General features: G+C 42.2%; 1 protein-coding gene across 3 annotated transcripts in view; it reads right to left on the bottom strand.

Annotated features, from left to right (window-relative positions):
* The window catches only part of FBLN2 (fibulin 2), a 202,261-nt gene extending 179,703 nt beyond the window's left edge, over positions 1–22,558 (bottom strand). Inside the window, exon 1 of one of the 3 annotated variants that reach the window (XM_030570266.1) lies at positions 22,421–22,558. The gene's annotated coding sequence lies outside the window, so the exon portion shown is untranslated. Of the gene's footprint in view, positions 1–3,725; positions 3,811–17,718; positions 17,796–22,420 lie in introns of those variants that run through there. The other 2 variants (XM_030570265.1, XM_030570264.1) reach the window with 2 other exon arrangements.
* Between the last annotated feature and the right edge of the window lie 1,270 nt (positions 22,559–23,828).

Raw genomic sequence — 23,828 nt, 5'->3', positions numbered from 1 at the left:
AGAAGGATGTAGACATAGTGCTTCATAGAAGGCTTGAGTAGCCAACTTTAATTTGTGTGATGATTTTAAAACATGAGTTAAATCTCATAAAATGGTCATGAAACATTTTTCAGTTTTTGCTATGGTGCCATACAGCTCACCTTCACCCTTAGTCTCACTCCTTATCGGCCCTGACACACACACCCCCATTTCAATTCCTGGGGAAACCACTGTATAGCACCAGCCTGCCCAGATCCCCTGGGTCTAAGCTCAGGTGGCTAGCCTGTGCCATACCTGTCCTGCAACCACCACACTGCTATTTTTTGTGCACTAGATTAAGCTGAGATAGAGCATCTTGCTCTACTCAGGCTGGGAAGCATGCTCCCAGCTGCAGTATAGACGTACCCATAGGTGCATCTGAAAATCCAGGTCAGTTCTGAATTGGGTAGAGATATCAGAAAGGGAAGAAGGATGGTCCAGTAGTTAAGGGTAATAGCTCAAGACTAAGGAGAACCAAGATTCAGTTCCCTGCGCCACCACAGACTTCTGTGTAACCTTGAGCAAATCAGTCTTTCTGCACCTCTGTCTCCATATGCAGCACTTCCCTAATTCACAGGGTTATTATAAGGTAGTCCAGTCATGGAAATCACACGATCAGGACCCACATATTGTTTTTTGGTACATATGCTCCCCACAGCTGAGTAGATAGAGGGAGACCGATGTACATGGAATGCAATCTGGGTACAAGGAGAGAAAACGCAGCCACACGCAGCCTTACAACTATGCCCCGATCTAGTCCTTCGGTGGCTCCAAGTAGATGATCAGCTCTGTACAGCCAGAGAGGCATAAATTGAGGGAAGAGTGGAAAATCTGGACATTCTACAAAGTACATGCCCCTCCGAAGGCAGTTTAAGTTACAGTACCAAAAAGGGTTATAGAAGAAAAGCCTCTTAACATTTGTTCCCCAACAGTTTTCCAAACTGTGAAGGAGTCTGTGGAAGGTAGTTGGTGGAGGTGGTGAAAATAGCTATACTCGTACTGTAGGGGAGGAAGAACCACAGTGGACTATACCAGGGGCAAGCAGTTGGAGCCTGGATAAATTGAGACCATCAGAAACTGCCCTCATTTATGCAGCTCTCATTCTTTCACTCAATCTACTGCCCAAGCTCTCTTATCTGATGTTATTCCCACCATCTGATCAAGAATAGCTGTGTGACTGCAAGAACTGATACTTCCCGCTTCCACACGGTTTTATGGCCAAAGAGGATCACATCCCCCTTAATACCTATTTGATAATAAATATAGATGTTCTTGTTTTCTAGGAACTACTTTGTTACAGACTAAGCACTGTCTTCCATGTCCTAGTTTTCCATTTCTTTAATAAATAAATCAGTCACCCATTTGGGATCCACCTGAAAAATACAACACTCCATTCTGGAGAACATAAACAGCACCTGGGAACAGGGACCATCTTTTTGTTCTGTGCTTGTACAGCACCTAGCACAGTGAAATCCTTGTCCACAGTTAGGGCTCCTAGATGCTATAGTAAATACAAATAAATAAATAAATAAACACAAACGTGTGTCACCTGGTCAAATACACAATGTGCTTCCGCCACAGCAGCGCACAAAACCTGTTTTTTCCTTCTGAGGCTGATTTCAATAGTTTGATCTACCCTGTTTACTTTACACAAATCCTGTTTCTTCCTTGCAGATGGATACGATCTGTCAGGGACTGGGAACATTTTATCCCATAGCAAAACTTGTTTTAAGTACCATCTGTTCTTCCTGCAAGGGCACACTAATGCCAGAAACTATTTAACATTCCATCTATTCAGAGCACATATTGGCTAGTTTATTGTAAAAGTGGAGTAAGGGATAATTTGGAGCCTAACAATAGATTTTTTATTGGCATTTGCCTTAAAAAACAAACAGTATCCAATATGTATTAATACACAACCTTAAGCAGCAATACACCATGATCTGGACCACTTTCTATCATAATGGGCTTGACCCTGCTGCCATCAAAGTCAATGGAACGGCTTTCCACTAACTCCAGTGGCATTTAAACTATCCCACTAATCTGGGCCAAGTTCAGCTCTCATATATACCTTGGTGTTTATCTAGAGAACTCCTCGGATATGTAACAGAGCAGAATTTGACCCTGTAGATTAAGCTGATCAATTTTTTTACTACATTCTAATCTATGCTACTTGTTCTTATATTAATTTCACACACACAATTTTACACACACACACACACACACACACACACACACCATTCACAACATCTGAAAGAAGCACTAGCCTGTAATTCATAAAAATGGACCTTAACTTGTATCCATTGCTGAAATGTTTGTGTAAATGATCAGCTACCTTCACAAATGCTAGGAGATACAGAGATGTACCAGTAATAGGAGTAAATCAACAATTCTGTTACTAACCCAAATATTTCAAGTTAGAATTAAAACAGTCTTTCATTTGTCATCGAGACAACAGTGATATATTATACAAATATAGAAGAACTATCAAAGACAAAAATAGATGGCCCTTTAAACACAGACACAGACACACACACACACGCACACAGAGTAAGCCTAGCTATGGAAATCTGCCTGATGTTGCAGGATTCCTAGGGACAAACATCAATCTCGATGAACATGCAACTCCAGTTAGTGGCATTAATGAGAGTCGAGTGAGCTACGCTCCACATGCCACAGTGAAAATGTAATCCTTAATAACCAAAGACTGCCATGTATCATATCACTACATGCAAAAAAGCTAGTCAAGGAAACTACTGACAGATCACCAGCTAATAGCCTGATCTAGTGATAATGATTAGTATCAGAGGTTGATTCATGTCAAGTTTTCTATAAACAAAGCAGGACAAGTACATATAATACTGGATTACTCCGTTCCCATTATATCTTAGAGAGAAAATTCCATATTCCTATGAGAAATTCACTGTAGCAGAGAAAATTTAACCAAACTATTATTCCCACAAAAAATGCAGACATTTTTCATCACATCAGATACTTGGTTCTTGAGAGTGGGGGGGAGGAGGAGAGAATAAAACACAAGTTGTGAAGTGGTAAATGTGTCAAAAATCTAAGATTACTTGGAGGTATTCTGCAGTACAATCATCCTTTATGCTTATATAGCTCAGCTCATATGGCTTACATTCAGCCTGTCACACTGAATCATGACTATTTCTTGACTTGCATTAAACAAAAACAAAAGTTAATTTTCACTTCAGTATGTGAGATAAAATCCTCTCTGAATTCACAGTCAAAAGGCCGGAAGCAGTGTTAGAAATAATTGTTTTTCTGAGACGCTCACTTGTAAGGAATGGAAAAAAATAGCTCACGAGTTCTGACTAAAATACGAAACATACACATTTTGTTTATGAAGTATTTAGCAGTAAATTCTACTGCAAAGAGCTTTGTTCATGTGCAGTGTAGCCATAGCTTTTATTTAATACACTGCTAAAAGAACAATAGTAAATCCTTCCAAGCCTGCTGAAGTCTTTACTGTATCAAACAATAGCTTTAAAACTATGATTAACATTTAGAAAGTAAATTTGGAGAACAAAAAGTCCGTACAAATTAAGGGATAACATAGTAAGGTATAATCTCTACAACAAGCAAAACAGATAATATAAAGCAAAACTAAAGCTAAAGCCAAGTTATTTCATACCAGTCACAATAAATTCACTACAAGCATCTAGTTAACCATGATTTCTGCTAACCTGTAGATATGCAGGACTGTAGATGCAGTTAAATTTTCCTATAACCTTTTGTCTGCAGTCATGTTACTAGTGCTCTGTTTCCAAGTGTTTCTTACACTCACAAGTTCCCTTTCCCAGCTCTATCCTAGGAACTGCCCAGATTTTGTGGTGTAATCTGAGCAGGGAAGTACCATGTGCCTATGATATGGTTAATTCACTTCTTACCCCCTGTGATGTGTAAGGAAACAGCTTCGAGTTTCAAAGACTATTACTCTCTGTCCTGTCGATCCAGGTATAATGAGAGGCAGTACTTTTGTATCTGGCAGTTTAGACTTTCATTTGGCATTGTGAAGTCAGAAACCGATATTATTACAAACTACAATAGTTTTAATATAAACTTCCCCAGGGCCTGATTCTTCAGTCCTCCCATATGCAAAACTCCCATGGACTTCTCTAGGAGGTCCACATATAGGGGCTTACAGGATCAGCCTGGAAGAAACCAACTCTTATTAGCAGCCTAAGGGCTAACTTTTTGCTCGAGGGGAGAGTAAATGTGACAATCAACAACTTGGCCAGCACTAAGGACTGAATTGGGGACCTTAAAAATTACCAGCACAAGCCTGTAAGGCTTGAACTAAAAATCTAGGCTCTACAGGTGGGAGCTTAAACAGACTCACATCCATTGTGTATGGGACAAATAGGAAGACATTCAACACACACTGATCAGTTGGTTACACCAGGGCAGGAGGGGTCTTCAGTGCCCCAGTGCTGGAAGTGTTATGCCTATGGATGCTGGATGTAGCATGCTGAGCAAGACAGCAGCACTCTTTCCAGTGCTGCCCACCACCAGGGTTTCCCAGTGCAGAGTGTGCCCAAAAGCACTCTTTGGTGATGTGTGCAGTGGAGGAAGCACAGCGCATCTCCCCTCCTTCCTCCCCATCCCTCTCCCCCTCCCCTCGTGTTCTATCTTCGGGTTTTGAACTTGTGCCCATCACCTTAGTATCTGAATGCCTGAAGCACAAGCGGCCGGGTTACCAACTTAAAGACAGTGATAATGTCACCCTCAATAATAAACTTTGGCCTTTTGACTCCAATAGCATCCATAGCCCTTTGGTGGCACTGTAATTCCTTTTGCATCAGTTTACCTGTGCATTTTGTAAGCAAAAGCAAAATGGAGCCATACTATCAATGGACTCTTCAAACACTGGCAACATTCTAGCTGAGAAATCAGGCCACCTTATTCTGGCTGTTGACATTTTTCTACTACATTTCTTTTTTGTATTTGATTCTCTTTGTATTAAAATAGTCAAAAAATCAAGTATAAATGATTCAATACATGTAGAGCAGAATTACGGAGAGGTGGAAGTAGATCTTTCCGACCATATACCTCTTTAAGGGTGATAACGTACCTCAGTATGGAGCTACACCTATATATGTAGGGAAGATAGCGTCCCTCAATATATAGGCAACTCAATGAGTAGGGAAGAACTATATGAGAAATAGCTCAAGGAAAAAAAACCTGCTTCATCAGCCCCATGACCCCATCTACACCAAGAAGGTACATGGGACTATCCCACCAATAAAATGACATATATTGCAAATCACATGTTGTTTATCCCCTGGTACCACCAACAAGTATGCTGGAAGGAAAATGGGAGCATGCTGCACAGTAGCTTTACCCCTCTTCAGTGTCTTGAGAAAACTCCATGTTGATGCATTTTCTTACCACTTTGTCATTGAATGGGAGAATACAGTCATAAGACATCCTTTTGTCTATTCACATTAATAACCTGGGACCACATTCACTGCTATGTTCCAGCAGTTTTGTTCCACTCCAGCAATGTAAAGGAGTCCTAAACCCAATTTAACTGGTCAAACAAACTGGATTGATGACTACTTCACATTGCCCGCATTGCACAAAGCAGGCACAGGAGATCAGTGAAACTGATACTTCAAAATAACCCCTCCTTGCCATCTAATCCAGCCAACAATGATGGTCATAATCAGCACAGACCTAAAGCCCATATAATTTTATGAAAATTAGATGCCGCTGTGTGGTTGAATACATAACCTAGATTTCTTGAAAAGAGTAAGAACTAGAAACTGATGATCTCGTTGCTCCAAACAGACTCTTGCAAAAAAAATAGCATGTAAAGTAATCCACTGTCAATATCACTTTCACGCTGCCACTCCCCAATTGCTCATACATTTTCAAGTAAATTACACAAGCAAAGCAAAGAGGATACAACCCTATCTGGAAATAATTCACGAGCAAAGGGGTGGAGGCTTCCCAGCCAAGCTAAGACAGTGAGACATGGAGGGAAAGCTGTATCATCTTTGAAATGCTCACCAAGGAACAGCTGCAATTGAAGATTAAAGGAGAGCAATAGCCAGGGATCATGGAGGAAGGAGAATTCGAGACATCAGGGCGACGAAACAAACAGGAAATATAAAAACTCTGAGAACACTAACTCTTGGCCAGAATAGTGCAAAGCGAAGCAAAGCAATTATGAGAAGGGATTTGCTTGCTTTTAATTTTTTTGTCATTCATTTTTAATGGAGCTTGGTGGTAACACCTGCTTTTTATAAGGTAATTTGAAGCACCATATACGTAACAGATGAACTCACTTCCCTTCTGCCCACCTCCTCATGCTATAGCCTACTGAGAGAAACCGATTTGTTCTAAAGGGAATGCGTTAGTTCTGTGTGACTGGAGATCCTCCAGTTGATTAATTAACTAGCTTATTTGTGCTGTTCAGAAAAAAAGAAAAAACACCACCACCACCACAATTGTAGAACCCTTCATAATGAATTTAAGAGTTATATCACCATTCAAGAATTCTTATCTTGCTCAGTTTTAATGATTATAGGCTACAAAGCAACAAAAAAGGGAGTAGACAGAGAGATTTCCGTGCTTCGGGATAAACTACAAAAAGACATCTCTAAAAACAGAAATCCAACTTTAATCTACACATCAGGAAAAGCAACTTGCTACTCTACCAACATGCCTCAGTCTTGCTTAGAAGAGACCAGCAAGGCACAAGTAATCAGTGATTTCTGTGATGTAAATGTTTGTTTAAGAAATTAACTGAAGCCACCAGTATGTGTTTCAAATTGCCAAGCAGCCATCACATGATAATCACTTTTAGCCACTGGATCGCTCCGTGTCTCAACCAGAGCTCTAGAAGGATCCAGATTCTGTAACCAATAACCCAAGCTGTGGAGTGCTCTAGTGTCAAAGAGTTCACTGTTTACTTAGAGGGCCACATCCTCTCTGACACAGAATGACAATTTAACTCCTTCTGCACTAGATAATATTAATGGCACAATACTCACCTTCACTGCTGCACATACAGGCAAGTCACATCATACACGCATTTCACTTACGCGAATTCAACTATACGCACTTGGCAAAAAAAAACAACACAAGATACCTGTAAATAGGGCAGGCGATTCCACCCAATACGCATATGCCCCGGAGTGAGTGTGAGATGGGAGACGTGAATCTGCTGTTCCCTCTGTCGGCCTCAGTTCCCGCGTGCCTCTCATAGTGTGAGCATCTCACCACATGGAGTGTGATTCTAGTGTTTAAAGATACGTATTTTTCATACAACATGGCCCCTAAACGCAAGCCAACCACTTCATCTGGTGCTCAACCGAAGAAACAGCGATTTGTTCTAATGCTGAAGGAAAAACTGGCTGTGTTGTACTTATTGAGAGATGGTATGTCGGTCTCCAATGTGAAGCGTAAATATGGCCACAACAAATCTAGCATCCATGCCATCAAGATTCGAGAGAGAGAAATTCATCAAGCCGTGGCATCAAGTGCTCCAACAACTGCTAAGGTGACAAGCCAGGTGCATGATAAGACTTTAGTGAAGACTGAAAAGGCATTAAACCTATGGCTGGAAGATATGAATCATAAACGTGTGCCTATCAATGGCAACACGCTGCGAGAAAAGGATCTTAGCCTCTACTCGCTGTTCAAGCCTCCTTCAGAAGAGGGGCAGCCTTCTGATGAGAAGGAATTCAAAGCCAGCCAAGGTTGGCATAACAGTTTTAGGAACTGCTTCAATCTCAAATACATGCAGACTACTGGTGAAGCTGCATTTGCCATGCCCAAACAATTAAAGAAATATCATAGAAGAAAAGGGCTATCTTCTGGAACAAGTTTTTAATACTGACGACACTGAGCTCTTCTGGAAAAAAATGCCCAACTGCACTTACATTTCAAAATCAGAAAGACAAGTCTCTGGCTTCGAAGCAGCTAAAGACTGTGTTGTTTTGTGGCAATGCAGCTGGGCATTTAATAAAGCTGGGCTTGCTCTACAGGGCTGCAAATCCCCGTGCCCTAAAAGGCAAGAACAAAAATCTCCTGCCTGTGTTCTGGCAATCAAATAAAAAGGCTTGGGTGACGGCAGCATTATTTCTGGATTGGTTCCACAAGTGTTTCATTCCAGAGGCAAAGCGGTACCTCGAAGAGAAAGGACTTGACTTTAAAGTGTTGCTGACTGTAGACAATGTTCCTGGCCACCCTGCGGCACTCCAGTTTGCATATTATGATGTTGAAGTCATCTTTCTCCCTCCCACCCCAAATACCACCTCCATCCTCCAACCTCTCAACCAAGGCGTGATTCGCTGTTTCAAGGCCATGTACACAAGGCTCACGTTCTCAAGGGTACGTAGCACTATGGATGCTGATCCCAATCTTAATATGATAGAGCACTGGAAGTCCTTCAACACTGCTGATTGCATCACTTATATTAAACAGGCAATGGATGCAATCAAGCCTGAAACAGTCAATGCATGTTGGTGAAACCTATGGAAAGAATGTGTGAATGATTTTAAGAGTTTCCTGACCATTGACAAAGAAGTGAAACACATTGTTCAGGTGGCCAGGCAAGTGGGTGGTGATGGCTTCATCGACATCCTTAAGAAAGAAATTAAAGTTGGAATCCTCATAAATTGGCTGAAGTGTTCTAAGCAGCAAAACACTTGAATGATTTAATTTCTTAATACGATCCCTCTATGGAATGAAACCACAAAAATCACACGTAGTATTATGGATGACTTAAGACTGCATCAAGAAATGTTTGAGCAGCTCAAGAGACAACAGTAACAGTTGCCAGTCACCATGTTTTTCAAGGAAAAACAGCCAGCAGCAGATGAGCCTACACAATCAACTTCTCGAGCTGAACCAGAGCCAACCACTTTGTCTACAACTCTCTCTTCGTCATCCAAGCTCTCTATCACTTCCATTTCCCGGATCGATATCAAGCCCTGATTACCACCTGTAATTAAAAATACAGTACTGTAAAATTATATTTTGCATATATACTCCTTATATAATGTACTTTACTGTACACATACATATTACCTTACAGGGTTGTATACACAAAACCATGTACAGCATACTGTACTTTATGCGCAATTTAAGGGATTTTCAAGGGTAATTTTGACTATACACGATTTTTGCCTAACACGCTGACTTTAGAACCTAACCCCCACATAAGATGCAACTCCACTGTACTAGGCACATCTTCCTTTACTGTTCATTTACATAGCGGTTCTCTATTATTTGTTGCTGGAGCACATTCCTCTCCTGGCAGAAGAGAGAATCAAACATGTTTATTATGATTATTTATTCACATCTTGATATTGCCTGAAGGCCCCAGTCAGGATCAGGGCCCACAATTGTAGGCACTCAACAAACTGAAATCGACGTGATCCCTGTTCTGAATGGCTGACAGTCAAAATAGATTCTTAGAGCCAAGTTCAGATCTGGTATTTGTGAGTACAACTCCCTGGGGACTTTTACTGGCCTACAGTATTAAGGGCCAAGTTCAGACATGGTGAAGACCTTAGAGCTTGTTCTCTGCTAACCTCAGGTTTCATTTTTGCTGTAGTTCCAGGACAGAGCTTAAATCAATAAGCTGCTGAGCATGAGAGAAAGTCTGATCACCATCCTACCTAGAAAACTCACACTTAAGAAATCAGAAATGCTTAATTTTATTAGCCATTTGTGCCAGACTAGAATTTGCTGAAATTATGATTCATACCTTGTACTTCTGTAGTACCTCTCATCTAAGGATCTCAAAGCAGTGTATGAGCTGATGAATTTTCACATTAATTCTATGAGTATCTAAGAAGAGATATTTGAGGATTCATCAAAATGAAGTCAGTTCTGGGGTGGAAGTCAGCAGCTATTTAACTAATTTCACAGAAGTAAAAAACAAAAACACAATGAGCTGAAAGTGTCAGAGAAATTTAGTTGGAATGTAATTGCCTGTACCCATATCATGCCAACACACTACAGACTTGTCAGGTCCTTCATGGCCTACCCATTTTCTACTACACAATGGGGACACTGGCAGAATGGAGGATGGTAGTTAATGATGACAGTCTTCATTGTCTATTTCTCAAATTTCCCCAACAGGCACCTTCAATGCTCCATCTCATGCCATCCCCGATGCCTGAGAAGAGTTCTCAATAAAAATTCACAAAGTCACTATATAGTCCTCCTTCAAATCCCACCTCTGCTATGATGCCTACATTAGACTCAATGACTTGACAACAGTCACGTGTCTAGTGTGCTGTGACCACTGCTTATCACACTGACCTGAATTGCCTCATTATCATCTTGTTCCCCGCCCCCGCTGTTTGCTGTATCCCCTGGCTGTTTCATCTTATAAGATCTTTGGGACAAGGATCATCTTTCTGTGTTAGATGTTTGATCAGTGCCTGGTACAATTGGGCTGGGACCTCCAGGCACTACTGCAATGCAAATAAGTAAATCTTTAAGGAAAGACCCATTTGATCTTTAATGGAACAATTAATCCATTTTACATCTGACCCCAAATATACCATAATAAAATAGACTACACAGATAACCTTAGGACAGTACTTAACACCATGCAATGGCATTTTAAAAAGGAAAGCGTAATACTGCTTTTCCAAACATTGCTTCAGCAGGAGCTCTGCTGAAGAACAAAAAGTCAGACCCTTGACATCTTCCAAACTAGGGCTGTGGGAAATCATCAGTTTTCACAAATTTCAAAATAATTGACGTTTTGCCTTTGAGTGCACAGTTCTGCCAGCAGACGATATTTCATTGCCAAAATAGGCACAACTCCACCATGGAACAATTTGTAATGTTTCTCCTTCGCCTCGGGTAAAAGGGCCATTTTTCCAGAGTATTCATGCCATTTTCAGCACAAAAGCAGCAAATCTGTGATGACATGACAGAATTTCATAATGGGCTAAAGAAAAACAAAGCATACCCTTTGTTTTAGGGAGAAAAAGAATTTGAGGAGAAACCACAAAATGTTCAAGAAAAACATTCAACTTTTGATTTTCCAGTCCCATGTTGCCAGCTGTGAGACTTTTTTCACAGCTCTAATATCCATGTCAATAGGAAGGGGGGAAAGTAGCTTTATACTGATTACAATCACTCCTGCAAATTAAAATTCTAAATAATAAAAAGACTAAAACAGGAGACCACCCAGAGAAGTCATTATTCTAGAACTCAGTTCCCTTTAATGGGAGCATCTATAATTTAGTGATCAGAAAGTAGAGCATAGAGACCTGGGTGGGGGAGAAGAGGGTACAACAAAAAGAAAAGAGCCACCACACTCCTAATACACCAGGCTCCAATCCTGCCAATTATAAAACACAGGCAAATCGCTGCACTCACTCAGAATTTCATTGACCAAAATGGCATCCTCACTGAAGCACAGCAGCCCACCTACATCCTATCAACTGTAGGACTGGAGTCCAGTAGTTTCCTGTCACAAGGATGTTATGGATAGCAGCATATTTGATTCAGATCAACAAGTTTTGACAGAACTACAAGACCAATTAAAACTCATGGTAATATTTTATTTTAAAATAATTTCAGTAGAGGCTATTTTCTTTTTAATGAAAAAATATTCCCCAGCAGTGTTTGCAACCTAATCACTGCAGCATTATTTTAGTGCACGAGAACTTGCCAAAGTTGATGATGATTATAGTAGTAGCTAAGGCCCCAATCATAGTCCAAGACCCCAGTGTACTAGGCATTACACAAGACACATGACAGTCCCAGCCCCTGAGAACTTGTTATCCAAGTAAAAAACAAAGTCGCCAAAAATTATAACAAAAGTGAAACTGACTTGGGTTTTTTGAGGGGAGGGTGAGGGATCTAAGTTGAAAGATCTGTGGAAAACAGTGAAAAGTAAAGTAGATATTTAAAAAGAACACATTTTAACAATCTAAGCTGTTATCAGTAACATAGCTAAGGAAATGTATTGGTATATAGTTGTGTTTAACTTGACAGTGCTATTTTACTCCTAAATTTCAAAACAGGCAACTCACAGCCCAGAGCCAAGAAGAGAAGCTGTAAATATAATTGCTCATGTACCTTAACACGTCTTATATATTTGAGACTCTTAAAAGTTCCCTGTTGAACAGAATACAGATTTCAAACACTCAGCTCATCCTCTGTCATGCTGTTCTATGAGGAAGAAATCAAAGTGATCCTAAATAATATGAAATGAATGTAGAATCCCAAAAGGACATATCCCTCTCTAGTGATGTGCTCCAGATATTAATCTTGACATTTTACAAAAAAAACTAAAAGATTAAACACACTTTTTCCTCAGGGCAAATTCTTCCAGCATCAAAGCAGGATGTCATGTCAGTGACCCAAAAGCATGCCAGAAAGCAAAATGTATTTACAGCTTTGCCTCCCATGTTTAAAGGCAAATTTCAGCATATTAGAACATACTACAATTCATATTACTGAATGAATCCATTGACTATTACTTATCAATGCAGGATCCAGAGGTAAACATCAAAGCTATTTGCATAGGAAAATCCACGCTGTTTCAATTTATTTCCCTTTCAAGTTTCCAGCATTGTTTAAAACGTAACTCACATTATCCCTAATTTTCTATTTCTGTTAAGATTTTGGGCTGGTAGATCCTGTTGAATACAAATGGTTTTTTAGAAGGAGGGAGCCACCTAAGACTAGATCTTGTTGCCTCTTTACAGCCACGGAGTCCGACTCAGTTACTGGGACAATTCTCATCACTACAGAAAGTGTGATTTGGATCTTGGATTAGTGACTTCACTAGAAGGGCCGTTATCTGTGCTGGCATACACCCTGTGCAACTCCCAAATCAATGGCATTGCACAGGGTATAAAAAACAGGGCAGAATGTGACTCTAAACAATATAGCTAGCACTAGTCACCTCCCAACTCCAACAAAGCCAATTGTTTATGCTGTAAAGGAAATTTTGAAAGAATAACTTTAAATATAAAATAAAAATAAGTAAATAAAAAAATAAACAGAGGGTTTTGTATCTAAACTAAGATCTGGCATTCCTTTCACATGCAAAATTCAGTGGTGTTACGCACGCATGCAAGTCAGCTGGAACAAGTCCATTACGTTTAATGATCCAGTAAAAAGCAAACCTTAAAACAAACTAAATAAGCAAATGCAATCGTTTGCAATATCACTGTACGCAGACAAACATCTTAATCTTTTAAAATACTCAATTCTTTTCTAAACAAAGCCAAATGAATTACATGGTTATTTTTAATTTCTTAAATCAGCATGTGTTAGGCTGACCAGACAGCAACTGTGAAAAATTGGGATGGGAGTGGGGAGTAATAGGAGCCTATATAAGAAAAAGCCCCAAATATCGGGGCTGTCCCTATAAAAACAGGACATCCGGTCACCCTAATATATGTAAAAGGAATGGATTTTCCAGGCCCTGACATATATTTAAAGTGCGATTCTTTTCGGAAAAGGTACCGTGTAATAACAGCAGTGAAGGTTCTATACTTATTGGATCTCGCTGATTTTCATATTAAAGATACCCAGACAAAAAAACCAAAAAGATGTTTTTTCTATCTGCCAGGACTGCCTTTCAGCAGGTTTAATAACTGATTAAACACTAACTAGTTCAATCTGCATTGGTTTATTGCTTCTGGGTATTGCACTCACTGGTCCCAAGCCCTCCCCATACCACTGCCCACAGTATACCAATGATCCTTTGAAATCTCTCAGAATGCTCTGTGAATGAAAGCTGAGCCAAGAACTCAGCGTGGATACTGGGATAGGTATCTGGTTGAAATGGTTTAGCACAGCACCAGTGTGCATGCAAGGTATATCTTAAACCAATCCAGCTCGGTGAACATGGATGTACTGAAACAACTGAGCTTACATTGCTTCAGAACAAACAGTTCTATAACTAAGGCTTCAGTTCTCCAGTGTAGACAAAGCCTAAGAGTCAAGCAGCATTTTTTCCTTCTCACAAACTGGTACACAGGTTGTGTGTCAAAGTAGGCCCTGGCTGACCCTAGTGCAGCCCTGTTTCCTTGAGTGTAACCAGTTAGGCCCTACTAAATATTTCTGTTGATGCACAAACAGGGATCAAATCCAGCTCATTCTATCTGAGTTATGTTGCTCCAAAGGGCTAACAGGAGTAAAAAAGAAATAAAAGTGTCACTTCAGTGACCTAAAGAGGACTCTGAGCACACACGTGGAGCAAGTCAGAAGGTACACATATTTATCTAGTCACTTTGCAGAGAAGTACACCTCAAAACATTTTCAGCTTATGACTTTTGGAACATTTAGGCTATGTCTACTCACAACACAGCTTTTAGCAACATGGTTGTGCATCTACAGCCGTGCCATGCAGTATAGCCACTGTTTGTCAGTGGGAGAGAGCTCTCCTGCCAACAAAAAACTTCCACCCCCAATAAGCCGCAGTAGTCTTGTCGGCAGGAAAACGCTCCTGCTGACAAAGCGCTGTGCACACCGGTGCTTTTCATTTGTCTTTTGGGGTGTGTAGTTTTTTTAAATACCTCTGAATGACAAAAGTTTTGCCGTTCGGTTGCTAGTGTAGACAAAGCCTTATTGTCCTACTACCCCTTTACCTTTCAAGGAGGGAAATGCAGTTTGTATTAACAGAGTAAGCAGGCCCAACGGGAGTTATAGTAGTCTGCTATTCTATTGTCCATAACGGAAATGTTTCTCAAGCTTACATTTCAGCCCGTAACCCTTGCATACTGTATTCTTGGCAAAGATTTGGACAGCGCAGCTCAGCTGTCATTGCCTATACCCATTCATAAAATGTGACCACATTGCTGAAAGCCACAGCTTCTTGTGCACCCTGAAATAATGTCATATCTCAGTCAAAAACATACTTCTATAAATTGCCTGTACTTGGAAAGCCTAAAGGTCACATCTGGACTCTGAAGTCAATGGGAGTTGTGTACATGGACCAAAGGCAATATTTAAACTTCTGTCTCATTTTGGAAGCAATCCATGTAGAGAGTTCATTAGCAAGTCAGTCAGATAGGAATGTATAAAACTCTTAAAGCAGAACGGAAGCTTAAGTTAAATTAGTACAGCTTTATTTTCGTGAATAGTAATATGATAGGTTTGTAACACACAAGTCCAAAAGATAACAGAACTTAATGGCTCATTGACTGCAGTGGGATAAGATGCAGACCCAGCCCTCCCCCCCAAAAAATCATCACACCATATTCTTAGCAGGACATCATTATATTTGTTTGTTTCAACAGTTCACTTTCTTATATGGAGAACACAATGGTATAATCAGGCGCAAACAATTCACTCCCTGGCAGATCAGCCTGACTCATTTTTGGGCTCAAAGCAGCCAAAAAGAAATAGTTTAACATTGTGCCCCAGAGCTAGCAGGAAATCCAAACTTCCACAAGGGCAAGAAAATGAGGGGAAGAACTATATCAAGGCCTTGGTCTGAACACATGGATTGTTGGTGTGTGCAAGATGAGATAAGAGTTGGACTAAATAAGTCTCAGGGTTCTTTTCTCTTCTTGTATGCACACAACATATGGAAGATACATTCACATCACATATTCAACACTCTGGGAAGGGGAGAGGTATGAGGAGGTTTAGGTATCAAAGTAAACTAAGAATTGAGGAAAGTGCCAGCTATGCAGCATGCTGCCTGCCTCTTGGGAATCTCACAGACATGTCTCCCCCTGAGTTCTGTGGATGAGCCTCCATATTTGATTGGAAAGGACATCCAGAACAAGGAGGGGGCAACTCAGCCCTTTCCCTGGGATGCTCTCTTGCTACCCCTGCAGATGTTACATCGGGTCACTCACCATGCAAAATCGAAACCCATGAATCCACCATTATGACTGAGCCGCATCAACTGTGGGAGTTTCAGCTAAAGGCAGCATGGCTCCTTCAGGACCCAGGCTGCCAGAAGGCCTTGGTTCAGGTGAGGCAAAGTACAACCTGAGGCACAGGCCCAATGGGTCTCAACATTCACCACAAGCTTGGGATAGCCACTGATTGAAGAGAGTGAAACCCTGCTTACTCCCTGGGGAAGAATTCAACCCCAGTCCCACCCCCACCCGAAGGAGCTGGACATTCCACAAGCTTCAGAGTGGTAGCCGTGTTAGTCTGTATCAGCAAAAAGAACGAGGAGTACTTGTGGCACCTTAGAAACTAACACATTTATTTGGACATAAGCTGTCCCACGAAAGCTTATACCCAAATAAATGTGTTAGTCTCTAAGGTGCCACAAATACTCTTCGTTCTTATTCCACAAGCTGAAACTTCTTTCCCCTGCACAGGAAAAACCCCCAAGAAAGGATTTGACATAGCAAAAGTTCAAACAGCATTTTTATCTCAGAACTCCCAAAGCAGCCTCAGAGAGAGACAAAGAAAGAGAAAACTGCCAAACCAGGGCAAGTTTTAGCAGAGTATTGTCCCAGGGTGTATAAACCCCAGGTTACTCCAGCCACTAAGAAGTTAACAGGGAAACTCCCGGTCTCATCAGCTGAGGCTAATTGCTAGACTTGTAACAGCTGGGGGAATAAAAAGACTGCAGGTGCTCCCTGCCTCCATTTCCTCCTCCAAGGGTGGGTCCCTCCAGCCTTTCCCACCCAGGCTGGAGCCGTTGCCACAGCTTTGTCCTCCAGCCAAGTCAGTCACTAAAACGTAACCCTTTCTAGGGAAACACTAAAATCCACACTCACAGCTTTCCCACCCAGCATGGGCTCCTCTTCAGTCCCCCTTCTGGGACCCGCTCCCAACCTCTTCCAAGCTACCTTTGAGTCTCTCTATTCTTAGATAGAGCACTAACTCCCAGGCTGCTTCCCCAGAGTCCCGCATGTAGCCTCAGCCCCTATAGACTACCTTTCAGCCTTCCCTATTCTGGGATAGCCTGCTTCCCTGGAGTCCCCAGCTTCTTCCAAACAAGCCCCACTTATTCCCTGTGACTCCATTCTCTTCTCCTCCCCCCAACCGAGTTCTCTCCACCATTTGGATAAGGCCGATGTGATTCTCAGGCTCCTCCTGCCCCGACCCCAATTAGCCCTGCCCCTTAGGGTGGGAGGCAGCTAATTATGGCACAGGTGGGGCTGATTGAACAGGTCTGTCTAGTCCCAGGCCTCTTGGCCCTCAACGGCAGGCCACCCTGCTACAGCTTTTTTTTCCCTTGGACATGAAAACTAGAGATATGTAAAGGGAGCCCATAACCAGCCCTTTGGTCCCAAACTAGTCCAGCTAGAAGGCCTTAAAATAAAACATCAAGGACAGTCAGGTATAAAGTTGACTTCTGTAGGAGTACTCCCTGTGTAGGAACTACAAGATCAGGGCCCAACTCAGAACTACAAGATGGCCCTCAATTGCTTACTTGCTTATTTATTTAATTATGTTCAGGGAAGAGGAAAGGCCCCTAACCAGGCAGTCAGTGCTTCGATTAAAGCAGTATAGCCAAGCTAAATCCTCAATATCCACAAGACAAAGACAGTGAGCGGAAAAGTGTATTCTTCCTACGCACATATACATTTCTTAGACACTTCTTGAAAAAATCTGGAAGCAGATACTCCAGTGATGAGAACTGTATAAACACCTACACAAACAGAAAAATAAATGCAAAATGCATTTAACTGTAAATCTGGAAAGAGATCAGTGATCTGAGAAACAACATGGGGTAAGTTGTAAGAGAAAGTGGCTTATACTCACAAGCTAGGAACTGAATGCTCTTTTCCTCCTCTGCAAACAGAGAGGAGCTGAAATCCATGGCTCTTGCCTGGAAAATCTGGTTCCACAGCACAATCCCCCAGACCTGATGGAAGCCCCCCTTCCACTTGCCAGGGAACTGTCCAGCAAAACAAAAATAAACTCTGAAAAAAGCGTAGTACCAGTGCTGAATGACAACTAGTTTACAAACACATGACAGACCATCTTAAACTTCTGTATGGCTTTTGACTTGGTACCACACAACATTTTGATTGAAAAACTAGAACAAAATAAATTTAACATGGCACATGTTAAAGGGATTAAAAACTGGCTAACTGATAGGTCTCAAAATATAACAGTAAACGGGGAATCATCATCAAGCAGATGTGTTGCCAGTGGGATCGCACAGGGATAGACTCTTGGCATTAGACTATTTAACATTCTTATTCATGACTTGGAAGAAAACATAAAATCATCACTGATAAAGTTTGCAGATGATACAAAAATTGTGAGAGTGGTAAATAATGAAGAGGACAGGCCACTGATTCAGAGCAATCTAGATCACTTGGTAAGCTGGGTTCAGGCAAACAATGTGTGTTTTAATGCACACATGTAAATGTATACATCTGGGAACAAAGAAATGTAGACTATACTTACACAATGGGGGACTCTATCCTGGGAAGTGGTAACTCTGAAAAAGATTTTGGGGTTGTGCTGGATAATCAACTGAATATGAGCCCCCAGTATGATACTGTGGTGAAAAGAGCTAAATAGTATGCATAAATAGGGGAATCTCAAGTAGGAGCAGAGAGGTTATTTTCCCTCTGTATTTGGAACTGGCGCAACTGCTGCTGAAATTCTGGGTCCAGCTCTAGCACTCACAATTCAAGAAGCATGTTGATAAATTGCAGAGGGTTCAGAGAAGAGCCATGAGAATGATTAAAGGATTAGAAAATCTGTCTTACAGTGATAGACTCAATGAGTTCAATCAGTTTAGCTCAACAAAAAGAAGGTTAACAAGTGACTTGGTTACAGTCTATCAGTATCTACATGGGGAACAAATATTTAATAATGGGCTGTTCAATCAAGCAGAGGAAGGTATAACATGACCCAATGGCTGGAAGTCGAAGCTAGCCAAATTCTAACTGGAAATAAAGGTGTACATTTTTAACAGTGAGGGTAATTAACCATTGGAACCATTTACCAAGGGTGATGGTGGATTCTCCATCCATTTTTAAATCAAGATTGGGTGTATTTTTATAAGATCTGCTCTAGGAATTATTTTGGAGAAGTTCAGTGGCCTATGTTATCCAGTAGATCAGTGGTCCCCAAACTGTGGGGCATCTCCCCACCCCCCAGAGGAAAGTTCAGAGGGCGCAACAGGCCTCAGATCAGCTTCTATGGGGGCAGAAAGGGAGCGCATGCCACCCAGCTCCACTTCCAGCCCTGCCCCCGGCAGCAGCCCTGGTTTTCCCCCCACCCCCCATCTTGACCCCAGCCACAGCTCTGCTCCCACCCCTAGACATGGCCCTGCTCCCAGCCCCAGACTTGCCCCAGCCTTGGCCCCCTTACTGCTGTTCACACTCCCCCTCCCTCAGAGCCGCAGCCCCGCTCTCAGCCCAGACTCCTGGAGGGGGACACAGGCAGGAGTAAAGGGGGGGCACAACGTGGTTTGGGGACCACTGCGCTAGATCACAATGGTCCCCTTTGGCCTTGGAATCAATGAATCTCCTCCCTGACTTTACCTAGCAATGTTAAAAGCCAACCTCAGATATCTAGAAGCCTGTGAGTAGTCCAGTGCATTTACTCATGTGTGTGTTTGCAGAACTTTCTCAACACATTTATTAAATGTGACAGGCCAAATTCTACTCTCAGTGACATATGTGCAGCAAGGTTAAAATTCAACTGCCCCTCCCATACATCTGGAAGATACATTTTCTCATATAATGGATGGAAAATAGGGCTGTGCACATGCAACAGAGTAGAATTTGGCTGTATCCATGTACCCAGGAATGTGCAGTGACAAGTCTAGAACTCACATTAACACATCACTTTAGTGACCCCTTAACAGCAGTGAACATGCTGCAATATGCCAAAGTTAGCAACCCAAGACAAATGCCACCACAGAAGAAACACAAAGGCCCTGTCTAGCTAATAAAATAATGCTTTTTTCAATCCATTTAGCTCTGTCAAGGCTGCCTGAGGTGGGAGTCTTAACTGTTAAACTGTATCTCTAGGGGTGTTAAGTGTGTGGAGGGTTCAACTCACCTGAAGCTAACCTGAAAGAAAAAAGCTCACAAACACATTCCTCCATCATCTGTACATGCTCCCAGACGGCAGTGTCCATTTCTGCTCTACTTTAGCCAGATACGTTTGCAATAGTACTTGTCGCAGCATTTTAGGGTTTGTTTACATACAAAAGTTTTACTTCTTAATTATACTGGTATAATTAAAACTCCACAATCACCTTAACCCGGGTCTACACTAGAAACTTTTGCTATTATAGCAATATCAGTTTGGGGTGCCATACGGATTTTCGGTTTTGTTGTGAAATGTTTTTTTACACACACACATGCACACCCTAGGGTAGAAACATTTATAATGACAGGAAAGTGCTTTTGCCTGTATAGCTTATTTTGTCCAGCACTTTTTTGCAGGTATAAACTGCACCTACAGTAGGAGAGTTTTCTGTTATAACAGTATAATTAAGCGACAAAGAGTCCTGTGGCACCTTATAGACTAACAGATGTATTGGAGCATAAGCTTACATGGGTGAATACCCACTTCATCAGACGCATGTGCATAATTAAGCAGTATAAACTTTTTCTAGTGTAGACTAGCCCTTAGTGAGAATGCAGATATAATGGCCCAAGTATGCTTTCTAGCCTTGCAACTAGTCTTATACAAGAAAGGAAATAAGCTATACTAGTATAAAGCACTTTTATACCTGTAATAATGTCTCCACATTATGGGTTGTACTGGAATAGCTATTTCAGTTTTAAAAAAAAATCACACACCTGATATAATACTGATCCAAAAAAAAAAAAAATCAATCATACCTGGAATCTTTCTCCTTCCCTGGAACCTAGAAAGACAATCTGGAATATAGAATATCTAATGGAGCCCTCCAAAGGGAGAATGCAGATTTCACAATATAGAAAAGTTAGATGCTACTGATCTATCAGAAGCCACAGTGACAAATAATACTCTCAAATAACATCTTCCTAGGTGCTGAGTGACTGAATAACATCTTTTCCTTCTGTGCTGAAGAATTTGAGAAAGGCCAATTGCCATCACAGAGCCAATAAGACTAGAAGAACTTGCAGCAGGTGGTACAAATGTGCATGTCTAATTACACCCTTCACCCACCTGTCAGATTCCTCAACTCCGGACATGGCTAGAGAGAGAGTGCAGCAAAATATCTGAGTTGCAAAGAGAAAGAGATAAGAGGAAAGGAGAGGGGGGATAGGATGGATGGGAGAAAAGGCGTGATTGGCTGATTCAAGTACTGAGCATGTTGTTGAGGATTCTTATATTATTCCTGTCAATGGAAGGAATCTCTCCCTCCATTGCCCATTCCTCTTCCCCTCCCCTCCCAGCAAATATCTGTCACATATCTCCCTCCTCAAGAATCTGGATGTTTCTCACTACTGCAGTGTATTTGCCACAGTCAGCCTATCTGCTGAGCATGTCACATGCCACTATTAAGACAGTAGATTTATACCAAGAAAGTCCACAGCAAAATTAAGAAGCCCATAGTATTCCCCTAGATGTCCTATATATACACATGATCTTCCTTTTAAACTCCTCCTCGGGTCTCGTTAAGCTCTCACTAAGCTAGCAAGTCTGCACAACTTGGAGAACAATTTCACAAAAAAGTGCGTTTGTTTGCCAATTTCGCCCTTGTTCTAAATGTAATTTGATTTGCAAACCCTCACCATACCACAGCCTGTTCTCAGTTCTTGCTCTCCACCCAGAGAGTTGTTTTCAATAAGGCAAAAGTTTTGAAACATTTCAAGTATGTTTGACAATTTGCCACTTTCAGAACAACAACCACCACCACCAAAATGTAAACACATATTTGCATATTTGTCCTGGTAGCCAGGAAACAGTTTTTTGGATCATATCGCTTATTCTGAAGGACTGCAGAGTTACATATTCCATTACAACTTCAGTGCACTAGGAGGACCACATGCTGTTTAATTACTTCAATGCTAGCAGCGGCTTGAGCCTCTGTAACTGGGCTAGGGTTTGTTCCGTGCACGTTCCCAAGGGGGGAGAACGAAAACAGGATTTCTGAACAGAGTAGCGCGATGCCTGCTGGTTGTTTTCACTTATTAGAGGAGCCAGAAATGTTCACACAAGGCGGTGGCTCTACCATCCGCGCAAACGGGAGGGGTCAAGGGGCTTTGGCAAAGCAGCAGTAACATGCACATCCCAACGATCCCGTCTGTGCAGTGCCGGGGAGTGGATGGAGCGCGGCTGCTGCGCTCAGGAGCTCAGTGGGTGTGGAGAGGGGGAGCTCCCAGGTGAGCAGCAGGGGAGAGTAACTTGGGGACCTGGCACAGAGCTACATCTGCAGAGCCGGAACTCCCCTAGCGTGGGGGGCCCGGTCTCCCCCGGCTCGCGGCACTGACTGACACTCCTGTCAATTGCGGAGAGCTGCTGCTCGCCCGGCTCCCTCCCGCAAGCCAGACCGACTTACCCTCTCTGCGGGGCCGGCGGGCGCCGCCGCTGCTGCTGTAGCTGTAGCTGCAGCTGGTTCGTACCGGGGGGATCCCGGAGCACCCGAGGGGAGGGACCAAAAGTTTCTGTGAAACTGACCAACTGCGGGAAGTGTTTGTCTAACCTGAAACCCAGGGGCGATGGCCCATCAATCATTGTTAATTACCAGGCCCTTGAGACCCCCCCTTCCCTCCGCAGGAGACGGCCGGGCTGCCCTGCTGCTGAACTATTTGGGGATAAAGCCTAGCTTCACTTCCACCTCGCTAGTTAAACGTCTTTAGGAGGGAAAGGACTTGCAGAGCCACTGAGATCTAACTAGAGGTGGAACCAACCAGGCCATTTCCTACAGCAGAGCATTTCCCCCCTCTCTTAGACCGGTGAGGGAAGGGGGGGAGGGTAAAGGGAAAAACCTGGAAATATTTACTCTCTAATAGGAACGAGGTGGATCCCCAGCAGCCTGCCTGGACCCTCTGCTTGTAGCGCCCTCCACTCAAAAAGCAAGGGGAAAGCTGCACATATTGAAACAATGAAACAGTCTGTTTTATAACATTCTCCTGGAGAAGGAGAAAATCTGCATCATATTTCCTGGTTTAAAAAGAAGAAAGTTAAACAACCTCCCTGTCTCCCTGCCCCCTCCCCCCCCAAACCTTGCTCATAGTTCCATACAAAACTGCCTGGCTGTATTGCTTTTCCGAGGTTACAGTCAGTTAAATCAAAGTCTGCTTAAAAGATCTGCTAAGGATTGGTTTTATTATGTCTATTTGTTAATTTTCCACTGCTGACTACAGAGATCCACGCTGCTGTTTGCTTTCCTTGCAGTAACTCATGGCTGCAGCATTGGATGATTTTGACCTTAACATCAGATCTTCCACTTGGCAAATTAATGTGAAAATACAGACTGTTTGGAGAAATGCATGCTGCTATAAAGTAAAGACAAGGTTTAGGCAAAGAACAAAATCCTTATAGTGCTGTGTCTCATCTAGAAAATGTCTTTGCTAGCCTTCAAAAGCAGGATAACTCAGCCACGCATTTCTCACCGCAAGCTGAAACCAGCTTTCCAGAGACAGCCAGTGGAGGCTGGCTGTTGGCTCCCCTGGTCAATCTGTAGCCATTTCCTGTCTCCCCTTGGCCAAATCAATGTAATCTCTGTGGCCCTGATCCACAAAGGTACTTAGGTACCTAAATCCCCATTTTAGGCTCCACTGTGATCTACAAAACTCTCACTGTAGATCCCTAAATTCACTTGGTGCTTACGGTTTCAGGCTAAAAGTTCCCTCTGCACTTCTGCCTTTGGGCATGCGCTCTGCTCCCTCGCTCTAAGGGGACATCTACACTACACACTCCTTTTGGGGAGGTGTAGAGTACACACACAGCACGGCACGCCCTGC

This window comes from Gopherus evgoodei, chromosome 7 (genome assembly GCF_007399415.2).
Source record: "Gopherus evgoodei ecotype Sinaloan lineage chromosome 7, rGopEvg1_v1.p, whole genome shotgun sequence".
Taxonomy (NCBI): Eukaryota; Metazoa; Chordata; order Testudines; family Testudinidae; genus Gopherus; species Gopherus evgoodei.
This window is presented reverse-complemented; position numbering and strand designations above follow the sequence as displayed.